This window comes from Chlorocebus sabaeus, chromosome 8, assembly GCF_047675955.1.
Source record: "Chlorocebus sabaeus isolate Y175 chromosome 8, mChlSab1.0.hap1, whole genome shotgun sequence".
Lineage (NCBI taxonomy): Eukaryota > Metazoa > Chordata > Mammalia > Primates > Cercopithecidae > Chlorocebus > Chlorocebus sabaeus.
The window spans coordinates 85,294,437-85,305,645 of record NC_132911.1 but is presented as its reverse complement, the minus strand read 5'-3'; the positions used below and the strand labels follow the sequence as shown (position 1 = coordinate 85,305,645).

The window sequence follows — 11,209 nt, the reverse complement described above, 5'->3', positions numbered from 1 at the left end:
TGCTTCCACAAAGCCTTGACAATTTAGTTGTCAAATCTCTGGATCTTTGACATTCTAAAAGAAGTGGAAAATAGTAAAAATGGTTGCTCTGGTTATCTATCACTATATTTTAAAAAGGCACTTTAAATCAGTTCACAGTGGCTTAAAACATAACAATTACTTAACTTGTTTCAAATCTTCAGTTTCCCCAAGCTTGATGAGGACAGCTCCATCCAGGGCCAACTGGGCAACTCAACTGAGGCTGGAAGACCTTCCTCCAGGAGGGATACTTACATGGCTGGCAAGTCAGTACTGACTGTTGGTTCCTGTCCACATGGGGGCCTCCCTACTGAGAGGCTTGTGCTTCCTCACTGCATCGTGGCTGGGTTTTAAGAGAAAGAGACAGAGGAAGTGGAAACTGTGTTTCCTAAAGCCTTGGCTCAGAAATTGGCCCAGTAATACCCCCGCTGTATGCTTTTGGTTGCAAAGCTACAGAACTCAGATTTAAGGGAAAGAGACACAGACTTCACCTCCTAATGGAAAGTGTGTCAAATAATTCTGGGGCCGTGTTTTGAAACCACAAACATGGTATTATTTGATTCAGCATTTCTCTTTTCATGAGTGCAGATGAGTATCCTCTTATAAATCTAAAGGCCAAAGACAGTATTGCCTGTGCTGTACTGTCTGTTCATATTCTTTGCCTATTTTTTTCTATGTGTTTAACAGACATCATTATTTATTTAGTTAGTTAGTTATTTGACAAAGTCTGGCTCTGTCGCCCAGGCTGGAGTGCAGTGGCACAATCTTGGCTCACTGCAAGCTCCACCTCCCGGGTTCAAGCGATCCTGCCACCTCAGCCTCCTGAGTAGCTGGGATTACAGGTGCGCACCACCGTGCCTGGCTCATTTTTGTATTTTTTGTAGAGACAGGGTTTCACCATGTTGCCTAGGCTGGTCTCGAACTCCTGGGCTCAAACATTCAGCCCACCTCCTTGACCTCCCAAAGTGCTGGGATTATGGGCATGAGCCTTTTTTAAGTTGGTGCAAAAGTAAACTTAAATATTAGGTAGGTGAAAAAAAAATGTAATTGCAGTTTTTGCCATTACTAATATGGCAAAAAGCACTACTTTTGCATCAACCTAATATTTATTTGAAGAAGATGCTTATGTAAGAGGGAGGTGAGCCTTTTCTTTGTGATATGAGTACAAATAATGTTTCCCAGTTTTTCATTTGTCTGTCCTTTGAATTGGCTTATCATATGTTTACCTCCATGCAGAAATTTTTGTTTTGACTTGTTTTAATGTACTTGAATTTTACAATCTTTTCTAAAATAGTTTATGGCTTTGAGTCTATAATTAGAAAGATCTTCCTCCTCTACAAGAATTTACTCATGTTTTTGCTGTTTGATTTTTTTACATTTAAAATATTAACCCATTAAGAGTAATTTATATTGATGTATGCATAAGGTATTTTTATTTTTCAAAATGAACTTGACTATTACCTCCACTTCATCACCCTATTAAAAAAAAATTAAGAATGCTTCTTAAGTTATTCCATAAATTATGATGCTGGCTCAGTGCTCTTTTCAGCATTGTTAATGCTGATTAGTTGCTTTTTCTCTTTGGATCCATCAAGTAATGAATTACAGTTCATAATATTATCTTACATTTCTAAAATAAACCCCACCTTTTGTAATGACTTATTCTTTTAAGAACTACTGAGCTTTATTTGCTAGTATTTTCCGATTTTTGTACTTTATTGATAAATGAGATTAGTCTCCATATTCTCCTTTTGGTGTGATCTTTGTAATTTCCTTGTTATCAATGTTATACTTCCTTCATAAAATGTACCTAAAGACTTTTCTTTTTTTTTAATGATCTGAAACAACTTAAGTAATGTTGGAATTTTGTGGTCTCTAAATGTTTTGTAGAATTCTCCAGGGAAACTATTTGAAGAAACAAAAGCAACTTTTTGACTTATTTGATTTCCTTTTTAGAACATCTACCTAGATTTTCTATCATCTGGATGAATACATCATATTTTTCTAGAGCATTATTTCTTTCATCCAGGTTTTCCCAATTATTTTTGTAAAGTTAAACCAAAAAAAAACCTCTTGTGATTCTTTTTATTTCCTTTTTTTTTTTTTGTATGAATGTACCTTAATATCTGTAGTCTGAGAATTTTATAAGTTCATTTGCATGACCTGCAATGTTAAACTATTTGTTTTTATTTCCCATTTTAGAAAGAAAAATTTCCATTATAATGTTAAACTCTTGGGTTTTATTTAATTATTGCCACAAAACTCTGTACGATAGATTTATTTAGGCAAAAATTCTGTCCTCTTATGAATATTAAAGTCTACTTTAACCAGATTTATATGAAATTCTTTCCTAGAAGGACATTTTGGTGATTATGTACTGAGTATTTTAACTGTTCAAATAAGACACAAGCCCCTGACCATCCCTCCCTGCAGGTGCATAAGACATAACACCTGCTATAAACAACACCTTAAGAAAGCTTAAAGGTTTTTATTTAATTTCAGAGACCACACCAATGAAAGTCCATGAATTCAATCAACCTGCAAGTTATTTACTTGAATGGAGAGTATTGGTACATAATTAAACATTCCATGGAACTTGGGATTCTGTATTAATCACTCAGATTTATAATTCTGTGTTTACCTCATATACTTCAGTAAACACATTCTTTGTATCTCCATGAGGCTTGTATTTCTTAGAGACAGTAATAACCTAATTCATTTACTTGAAATGTTTATTTTCATTTACATAGGAAAGAAAGAATATGTTTCCCTACTTCAAGAACATAGAGGCAGCACAAACTATTGCTTTCTTCTTGAGTCTTATAAAGCTTAGCTATTTGTTTTCAAAAATGTTGTGACTGATGAGAAAAGTGGACTCAGAGAAGCATAGTGGCTTTCTCTGGGGCACATGGTTATTAACGGCTGAACTGAACCTAGAGTTGAAGTTTCTTAATTCCTTCCCCCTCAGATCTTACAGCTCAGTAGTGGAGACAAATACATCAAGGGAATCTGTCATCATCCTTCATGACAAGATGAAAAAGGAGAACATGATCACTTTCAGACTGTGAAATTCTGAAGACCTTGCAAGGCAGGTTAGATCTGAGCAGAGTTTTGAAGCTGGGCAGTCTTTGGTAGGAGAATGGAGGACACCCTGCCAGACGGGACCAGCAGAGCAAAGACCTGGGTTTCCCAGGGAAAATCCAGGAACAAACCCAGGACTCAACCAGGAGCAAGATAGCAGGTATGGTGGCAGTAAGGGGTATGTACCTGGAGTAGGGGGAAAAAAAAGAGGGAAAGAGGTTGAAGAAAGATCATGGAGAGCTCTGAGTTATAGGATGAAGAAATGAAATTTATCTCTCGGTAATGGGAAGTTTTAGGAATGCTCCTCGTGGGAGAGGAGCTGGAGGAATGGGTCTCAGTGAGTGGCAGGAGACTTACTGTATACACTTTGTACTACTTGAAGTACTTCCATGTGTATTTATTACTTTGTAAAGAGACAAAAAATAAAAATAAGTCGTTAAAACCACAACAATGAAAAATTTATCTGAGCAGGAAATTGCCACAAAGGAAAAAGGTCAGAATCCGGTGTTGATCAATGCCAGCAAACTCCATGAAGCAATTCACCTCTAAGACACTCTGGGGGCCGGGCACAGTTGCTCACGCCTGTAATCCCAGCACTTTGGGAGACCAAGACGGGCGGATCACGAGGTCAGGAGATGGAGACCATCTTGGCTAACACGGTGAAACCCCGTCTCTACTAAAAATACAAAATATTAGCCGGGCATGGTGGCGGGCGTCTATGGTCCCAGCTACTCGGGAGGCTGAGGCAGGAGAATGGCGGGAACCCGGGAGGCGGAGCTGGCAGTGAGCTGAGATCCGGCCACTGCACTCCAGCTTGGGCGACAGAGCGAGACTCCGTCTCAAAAATAAAAATAAAAATAAAAATAAAAAAGACACTCTGGGTTGTTTTCTCTCTTGGGTAAGAGACAAATGGAAGAGGAAGAAAGTGAGCTCAGGAGAAACGTTGTCTCCGAGACCTGAAACAATCAATATGCTTTGATAATTTTCCTATCAGGCAATAATTTAAGCTCCAGAGAGAGAGAGAGGTTCAAAAATCTACGGTACGCCGTAACCCTATTAATAAATCATAAAGATAAAAAACAGCCTGTTAGAACAGGGTCACAAAGAACAAGTACAAGTTTAGAGAACATTAAATGAACCCATCTCCCGAGTATGCTGTTTCTTATATTTTTGTGTGTAAAGTCAGTGAGTCAGCAAGTTATTCATTTTTGTTTGAAAAGCAGCTGAAGAGCATAGCTAGTTCAGAGATCAGAAACCAAGGAATCCTGGACGAGAAGTATCCTGCAGCTTAGGGGCCTTTACCCAAAGTAACCAGAAAAGCTCTGAATCTGAAATGCTTACAATGAAACATGCCCCCACGAAATCCAGCTAATAACAGAGATGTGGTTTCATTACTGTGATTTTAATTTGTCTGTAATGGACACAGTCAAGGAAACAGTCAACACAGTAGAGAGACAACCTATGGGATGGGAGAAAACATTTGCAAACCATACATCTGATGAGGGTTCAAAATCTCTAAGGAACGCAAACAACTCAATAGTTAGAAAACAAATAACCCAATTCAAAAATGGGAAACATATCTGAATAAACATTTCTCAAAAGAAGTCACACAAATGGCCAACAGGCATATGAAAAATGCCCAATGTCACTAATCATCAGAGAAAGCAAATTAAAGCCACAATGAGATATCACCTCACACCTGTTAGAATAACTATTATCAAAAAGACAAAAGATAAATTTTGGTGAGGATGTGGAAAAAAGGGAATTCTTGTACATTGTTAGTGTGAATGTCAGTGCTATAATTATGGGAAATAGCAAAAAGGTTCCTCAAAAAAATTAAAAATAGAACCACCATATGATCCAGCAATCCTACTTCTGGGTACATGTACAAAGGAAATGAAATCAGTGTGTCAAAGAGATAGCTACACTCCCCTGTTCGTTACAGCATTATTCACAATAGCCAAGATATGGACTCAAACTAAGTATACATCAGCATAGGAATGGATAAAGAAAATATGGTATATATGCACAATGGAGTACTACTTAACCCTGAAAAAAACAAAAATGTTGTCATTTGTGATAACATAGATAAATCTAGGAGATATTAAGTGAAATAAACAGAAAAATACAGTGAAGGTACAGAAAAATACTGCATGTTCTCACTTATACTTGGAATCTAAAAATGTTGAACTCATACAAGTAAGGAGTAAAATGGTAGTTACCAGGGAACTGTAGTCGAGGAGGGAGTTGAGATGTTGGTCAAGGGACACAAAGTTTAAGTTAGATAGTAGGAATAAGTTCAATAGATCTATCGTAAAACATGGTGGCTATAGTTAATACCAATATATTATAGTCTTGAAAATTGCTAAGAAATGTTAAGTATTCTCACTCCCTAAAAATTAAGTATGTTAATTAGCTCAATTCAGCCATTTTACAATGTATACGTATTCCAAAAGGATGTGTTGTATGTGATCAGTAAAGATCATTTTTACTTGCCAATTAAAATTGTTTTTCATTTTAAAAAAACAGAGATTTGGTTTTATGTCTGAGATTTCAATCTGTGTGTAATGGACAGACTAAATTTGAATTATATCTGGGTTCTCGTGATGGTTTTGTGAAAACGGATATCAAGATAGAGTGAAATAGGCTGTGCACACCACTACTGCAAAAACCAATAACTCAACATTTCTTTGGACTTAACAGCATGAAGATGGCTCTTCTGCATTGAATTAGTTCAATTGATACCAGTCTTCAGTTAAGTAAGAAAAGTTACTTTAAAAAACCAGCTGGCACTCATTTTTAAAATTGTTCGTTCCATAGCATTTGTTGTTTAAATGAATTCAGCAAGCTGCCAGCCTTTTCCTTCATATTAATCCTTCCAAGTATTTGAGAGGTTGCCAGAGCATGTCCTGACATTACAAAATCATTAAATAAAGCATTTTCAGTAACCAGTGTTGGAGAGAAGAGAAAAGGAAATGGGAGGGGAAGGGAGGGGAGAGAAGGATAGGGAAGAAAGAGATGAAGAAAAAGAGAGAGCAGAAAGAAATGGACTGAAAGAGAGAAAGAGAATGAATGAATCAACTGCAAATCCTACAGAATCCCTTCTGTTCATATCTTTTTGTTTGCTTTATTTTCCTATCACAATAACATTTGTTAAGAATGTGTTAATATATTTTAAAGGCTATTATTTCTTAATATAACTTCATAATAATAACGACTCTTCCTAAAGCCTTCCATTTTAATTTAGGAATGTTAAGGAAAGATGGATGTCCACAGCAGCAAAATGGACACAGGTGCCCTTTAAAAGAACCAGGAACCATCTCTTCAGCGCACCAGGCTGAGTCACAGCTGCTCTTTGCTTAGCACGCTGATCGGGGTACAAAGTGATGACTCTCTGGATGAACTTTTCAGGCAGAAGGTCATTCTGTGGGAGATGCAGAAATGACAAAAGGTCAGCAATTCTGTTAGCTTCGCGGTTAAGTTTTCCACGGTCTTTCTTGTTAAGTAGATTATAGTGCTTGTTTTCTTCATTATCCAATTAAAGCATGAAAAACAAATGCTCCTTAATCAACAGAGACAGATGAAATATTCCCAAAACCCTTTTTTGGAAGAATATATTGAAAAAAAGAAGCTAATGGAGAAACATGCAGGACTAAATACAACATGTAAATTGGTAGCTTATAAATCCCCTGTCGTCGCCCTGATTGTCGGATTAATGGCTTTCCTCTTTAGATTTCACTGAAATAATTTTAATTCTTGCCCACCAAGCTGTGAAAAGCTGAGAGTATAGGAAGTAAATAACTTTTTCAACTGGTTTGATGTTAGTTCTCATATCTAACATACGACCACTCACCTTTGCTCTTGGTAAACAAGCAGCAGCAGATAAACAATGGGTAGCAGAGTTTTCATAGCTACTTCTGTGTTTCCAAGCTTGAGTTGTTTGGGATTTTTTGTGTTTTTATTTAAGCAGTTAGACACATATATTAAAGTATCAACTGGCTTTTGCTTGCAGGAGTAAGACATGGTATTCAAATGTCAATTTTACTCTCCACATCACATCATTTTTATGAGGAGATGATTCTTTCCCCTCATTTTAGGAGTTTAAGGATTTGTCCCAAGATTTAACTTAAAAATAATGTAAATAATTGATTATGAGAAAAATTATTAACAGTTGCAGCTCTTATGTAAGAATCTTACAAAAATCTTTTGTATCTAGTTAACTATTATTCAATAATGGCAACAATAGAAATTATTTTCCCAAGAGGTTTATGACTAATTTTATAACAGTTCCTGCTCACTTTCCTGTTATTTCAGTAAACTCTTCTATAAAATAAAAATATTTGGCTGGATAATTTTCAAGATTAATTTTGCTACTAAAATATGTTTCTAATGTTTATATGGTTTAAATAAACCATATGTGTTTATTTATATTCTTCCTTAACCTACTGGCCTCCTTTAAGTGGCATCTGAAGCAAGATTTCTCTTCAACATTTATAATGTTTCATAATCTCTTCTTCCTATAATTATATTCCCACATTTTCAATGACATTATCCATTTCCATCTCTTTGGCATGAAGCATATATCCTGTTGATGATCCATAATTAGGTCAAACCATCGATGAGTTTTCATTACTTAAAATGTCTCTCTCCATTGAGGCAAAGGTTTATTGACTCCATTCTACATTTGCCAAAGAAGAAACATTCACGCTTCAGAAGGTGCAGCGGAGGGCATCCACAGCGGTCACAGCCATCTGGAGACACTGTCATGTAAACACAGACAAAAAAGTCTAAGAGTCAACTTGAAAAGAATGTTTGCTGAGTGGTTACATTTGATAATTTGTTAAAAGTAAAATAACTAAAGTAGCTAATCACAGGATGAGTACAAAAGGAGTGAACACAACTCTTCTGTAACAAGAGTGTAACATTAAAAGGAAACCACCTCACTAAACCCCATTAAGTGTACCCCCATGTAGTTCTCATTTCCACAGTCAGAGATCTCAAGCATCCTTTAGTTACTTCTTGATCAATATCAAACCAGTTACATTAGAAATACAAGGCAGTGCTGAAGTTCAAAACAGGTAAATGTAGAGTAACTAAAAGGCAGAATTGTGTTACAAAATTCAGTCTAATACTTTGCTTCCAAGTTGTGGTATTGTGAATACCATAGTCTGTCTCCCAATATTTGTTCTCCCTTTATTTCAAAGTAATTGAATCTCATTTTTTTTTTAGTTTTGTAAATCAGATCTCCATTTCCCCGTCTTCCTTGCTGCTTGGTGTGATTATGTTCTGGCCAATGAGATGTGCAGGGAAATTTCCTCTGGCAGCCTGTGGCCACTCTGTGTCTCTTCCTCCTTCTTTCTGCCTGGAACACAGATGTGATGGCTATACCATGTGGATAAGGGTACACATGTGTTAAGGTAGCCTGCCAATGTGAGACAAGGCTGAGTCCCTGGGCCCACTATGAATCAGTCCTGCCATCTCCACTGTCCCTTGCCCACCTCTAGACTTTACAAAAAAGCAATAAAATTCCATCTTATTTAAGTCATTGATATTCTAGAACTCTGTGATATGTAGTAAAACCCAGTCTCAACAAATATCACTGGCAAGTCAAAATATAAATGAAATTCTGTAAAAAGTTTATGTAAAGTCATGTGTGACACATCCAAAAACGAGCTCTGAAAATAGCTAGAAAGAATTCTAGTATGTTCCTAAACTGCAGGGTTGAGAGCCAGCAGCTCAACTCTGTCATCCACAAACCAATCCTGTGTTCTTAATTGGGGATATAATCCTGTTCCAGATCATTATAGGTTTGACTTTCTATTTTACTTCATATTAGCTTCTGAGGACTTTACACAGAGCAGCCTAGTAGCTAAGCCTAATAACCCAGAGCTACCAAAATATCCATAAGTGATTCTAATCAAGACTTTTCCATGATTACCTCGGATAATGTCTGTTTTCCTGGTGATCCTACATATCAATAAAACACCTGTGAGAAACTGCTTCTCCTGGATATGGGGAGTAAAAATTTGACTGATATATTTCATCGATTAAATCATTCCAATTCAATGTCTTACTGACAATGTTAGCAGATGTTCTGCTGTATTTTCAAAGGGGGTAAATATTCAAAGGTGATGGAATTTTCCACCACTTCTGTATCAATTTGGATCTGTCCAAGTCTTACTGTTGGTCATTGTTTTCCATTTCCTAAATGTCTCAGAGATTTCCACTGTTTATATTGATTTCCTTTGTTCACCTAAGGGATTTTGAGAAAAATAAAAACAGTCCACAATAATTGAAAAGCTCTCTTCCTCATAACCTCCTATCATTCTCTCTCAGGTTGACAGAGAAAAGAAGCCTCCATGAATATTTCAGGATATCCTTTCTTCCCCTAGTTTTTCCTTCTTGCACGTGGAAGGCACCTTCCTAACTTAGTGTTGTCTGTATAAATCACACTTTGTTCACTGGCATACAGTGAAGCAAGATGTTTTCTTATTTCCCCTTTCGGGTAACTGCATCTCATTTATTGCCTGGCAGTCCCTAATTAAAGTTTTTTTTTTTCATTTTTATCTTCTACAGTAATGACATTGTCCATTTCCAGTGTCAAAAACTTACTTGCCTAACTTGGCATTAATATATGATCTTAGTTCACTGTGTGCCATAGACAATCATTAGGAATCACAGTGAAATCACTAGGAATTCCAGTACGTCTTTGCTGTGTTAGTCAATGTGTCTGGGTGTGTCCATGTTTCTGTAAAGAACTTTATGGTCTTCTTTTTCATTTTTAAGATAGAAAAGTGCATTCTATGCATATGCATTCCAAGCTTTACAGAGGAAAGCAAGTTTTGTAAATTTTCCACATTATATTGACTTATCTGAATGTTATGCCCAATAAGCCCTAGAAAATGCAGTTTCTATTCTGCTTATCCTTAAATACCTACCAATGTATTTATGGATAATTGGCAAACCATTCATCAGGGGAACTGATCAACATAGGAAGCAAGAAAGAGATTGCTGTTCTTTTTTAATTTGCCTCTAATTTGTTCTTCTTTGATTTGGAGTAGCTTAAGTAGTGACACTTGAAACACAGAAAGCTATCCTAGATCTACAAACAAAAATACACAGCACAGACAGTAGAGCCACAGTCCTAATTACACAATCTGTTTATCATACATATTATAATGCATATTCTTATTTTAGTAGTTTTTAGCTTTATTCTATTTTTGCCATTCATTTCAGGAGCTACCCCACATGTCAGCTTCTACATGAAGAGTTCCCTTCGTTAAAGTGAAAAGACAGCCTACACAATAGGAAAAGATATTTGCAAATCATATATCCAATAAGTGATGTGAATTAGGTCATTCTTGTTACACCCAACTAAAACAGAGTCAAGAAGCCAGCGGGAGAAGCACTCAGGGAATGCAACAGCACTTTGAGAATGTAATTCTCTGCAAGCCTGGATGCTGAAATTGCCTGCTGTAACCTGAAACCAGTTTTATCTCATGACTGCTGAAACAACCTGCTGCAACTCTAAGACTGGTTTTACTGCCATCACTCACCAATGAGAGCTTGCCAGCTCCCCAAAACTTGACTAATGCCAAAGAACTTTCTGGAAAACAATACATAACATTTATCTTTTTTATAAACTCCCAATCTTCTCTTTGTTCTTCAGATACACTGAAGACCATCCTATCTGTATGTATGTCCCTCATTGCAATTCTTGTATCCCAAATAAAATGTTAAATTTAGAACTTCTTCTCTGTATTTTTATTTTGATTTCAACAGGCGTATGTATCTAAAATATTTAAGGACTCCTGCAAATCAACAATAAAAAGAAAAATAACACAATTTAAACATGGGCAAAGATTTTAATAGGTATTTCCCCAAGGAAGATATACAAATGGCTAGTGGGCATATAAAAAGATGCTCAACATCATTCGTTATTAGGGAAATCAAGTACCAATGACTTCATATCAACTAGGGTGGCAAAAGTAAAAAATAGGGACAATAACAAGTATTAGAAAGGATGTGAGTCATTGGAACCCTCAAACATAGCTAGTGGGAATGTGAAATAGGGCAGTCACTTCGGAAAACAATTTTGCAGTTTCTCAGG

At 36.4% G+C, this 11,209-nt stretch overlaps 1 long non-coding RNA gene across 1 annotated transcript; it reads left to right on the top strand.

Moving 5' to 3' along the window:
* The first annotated feature begins 2,869 nt into the window (after positions 1-2,869).
* LOC103237036 (uncharacterized) lies at positions 2,870-10,847 on the top strand. The gene is made up of 3 exons (XR_498517.3): positions 2,870-3,259; positions 6,347-6,550; positions 10,336-10,847. It is a non-coding gene; the product is annotated as an uncharacterized lncRNA (long non-coding RNA).
* The last annotated feature ends 362 nt before the right edge of the window (positions 10,848-11,209 follow it).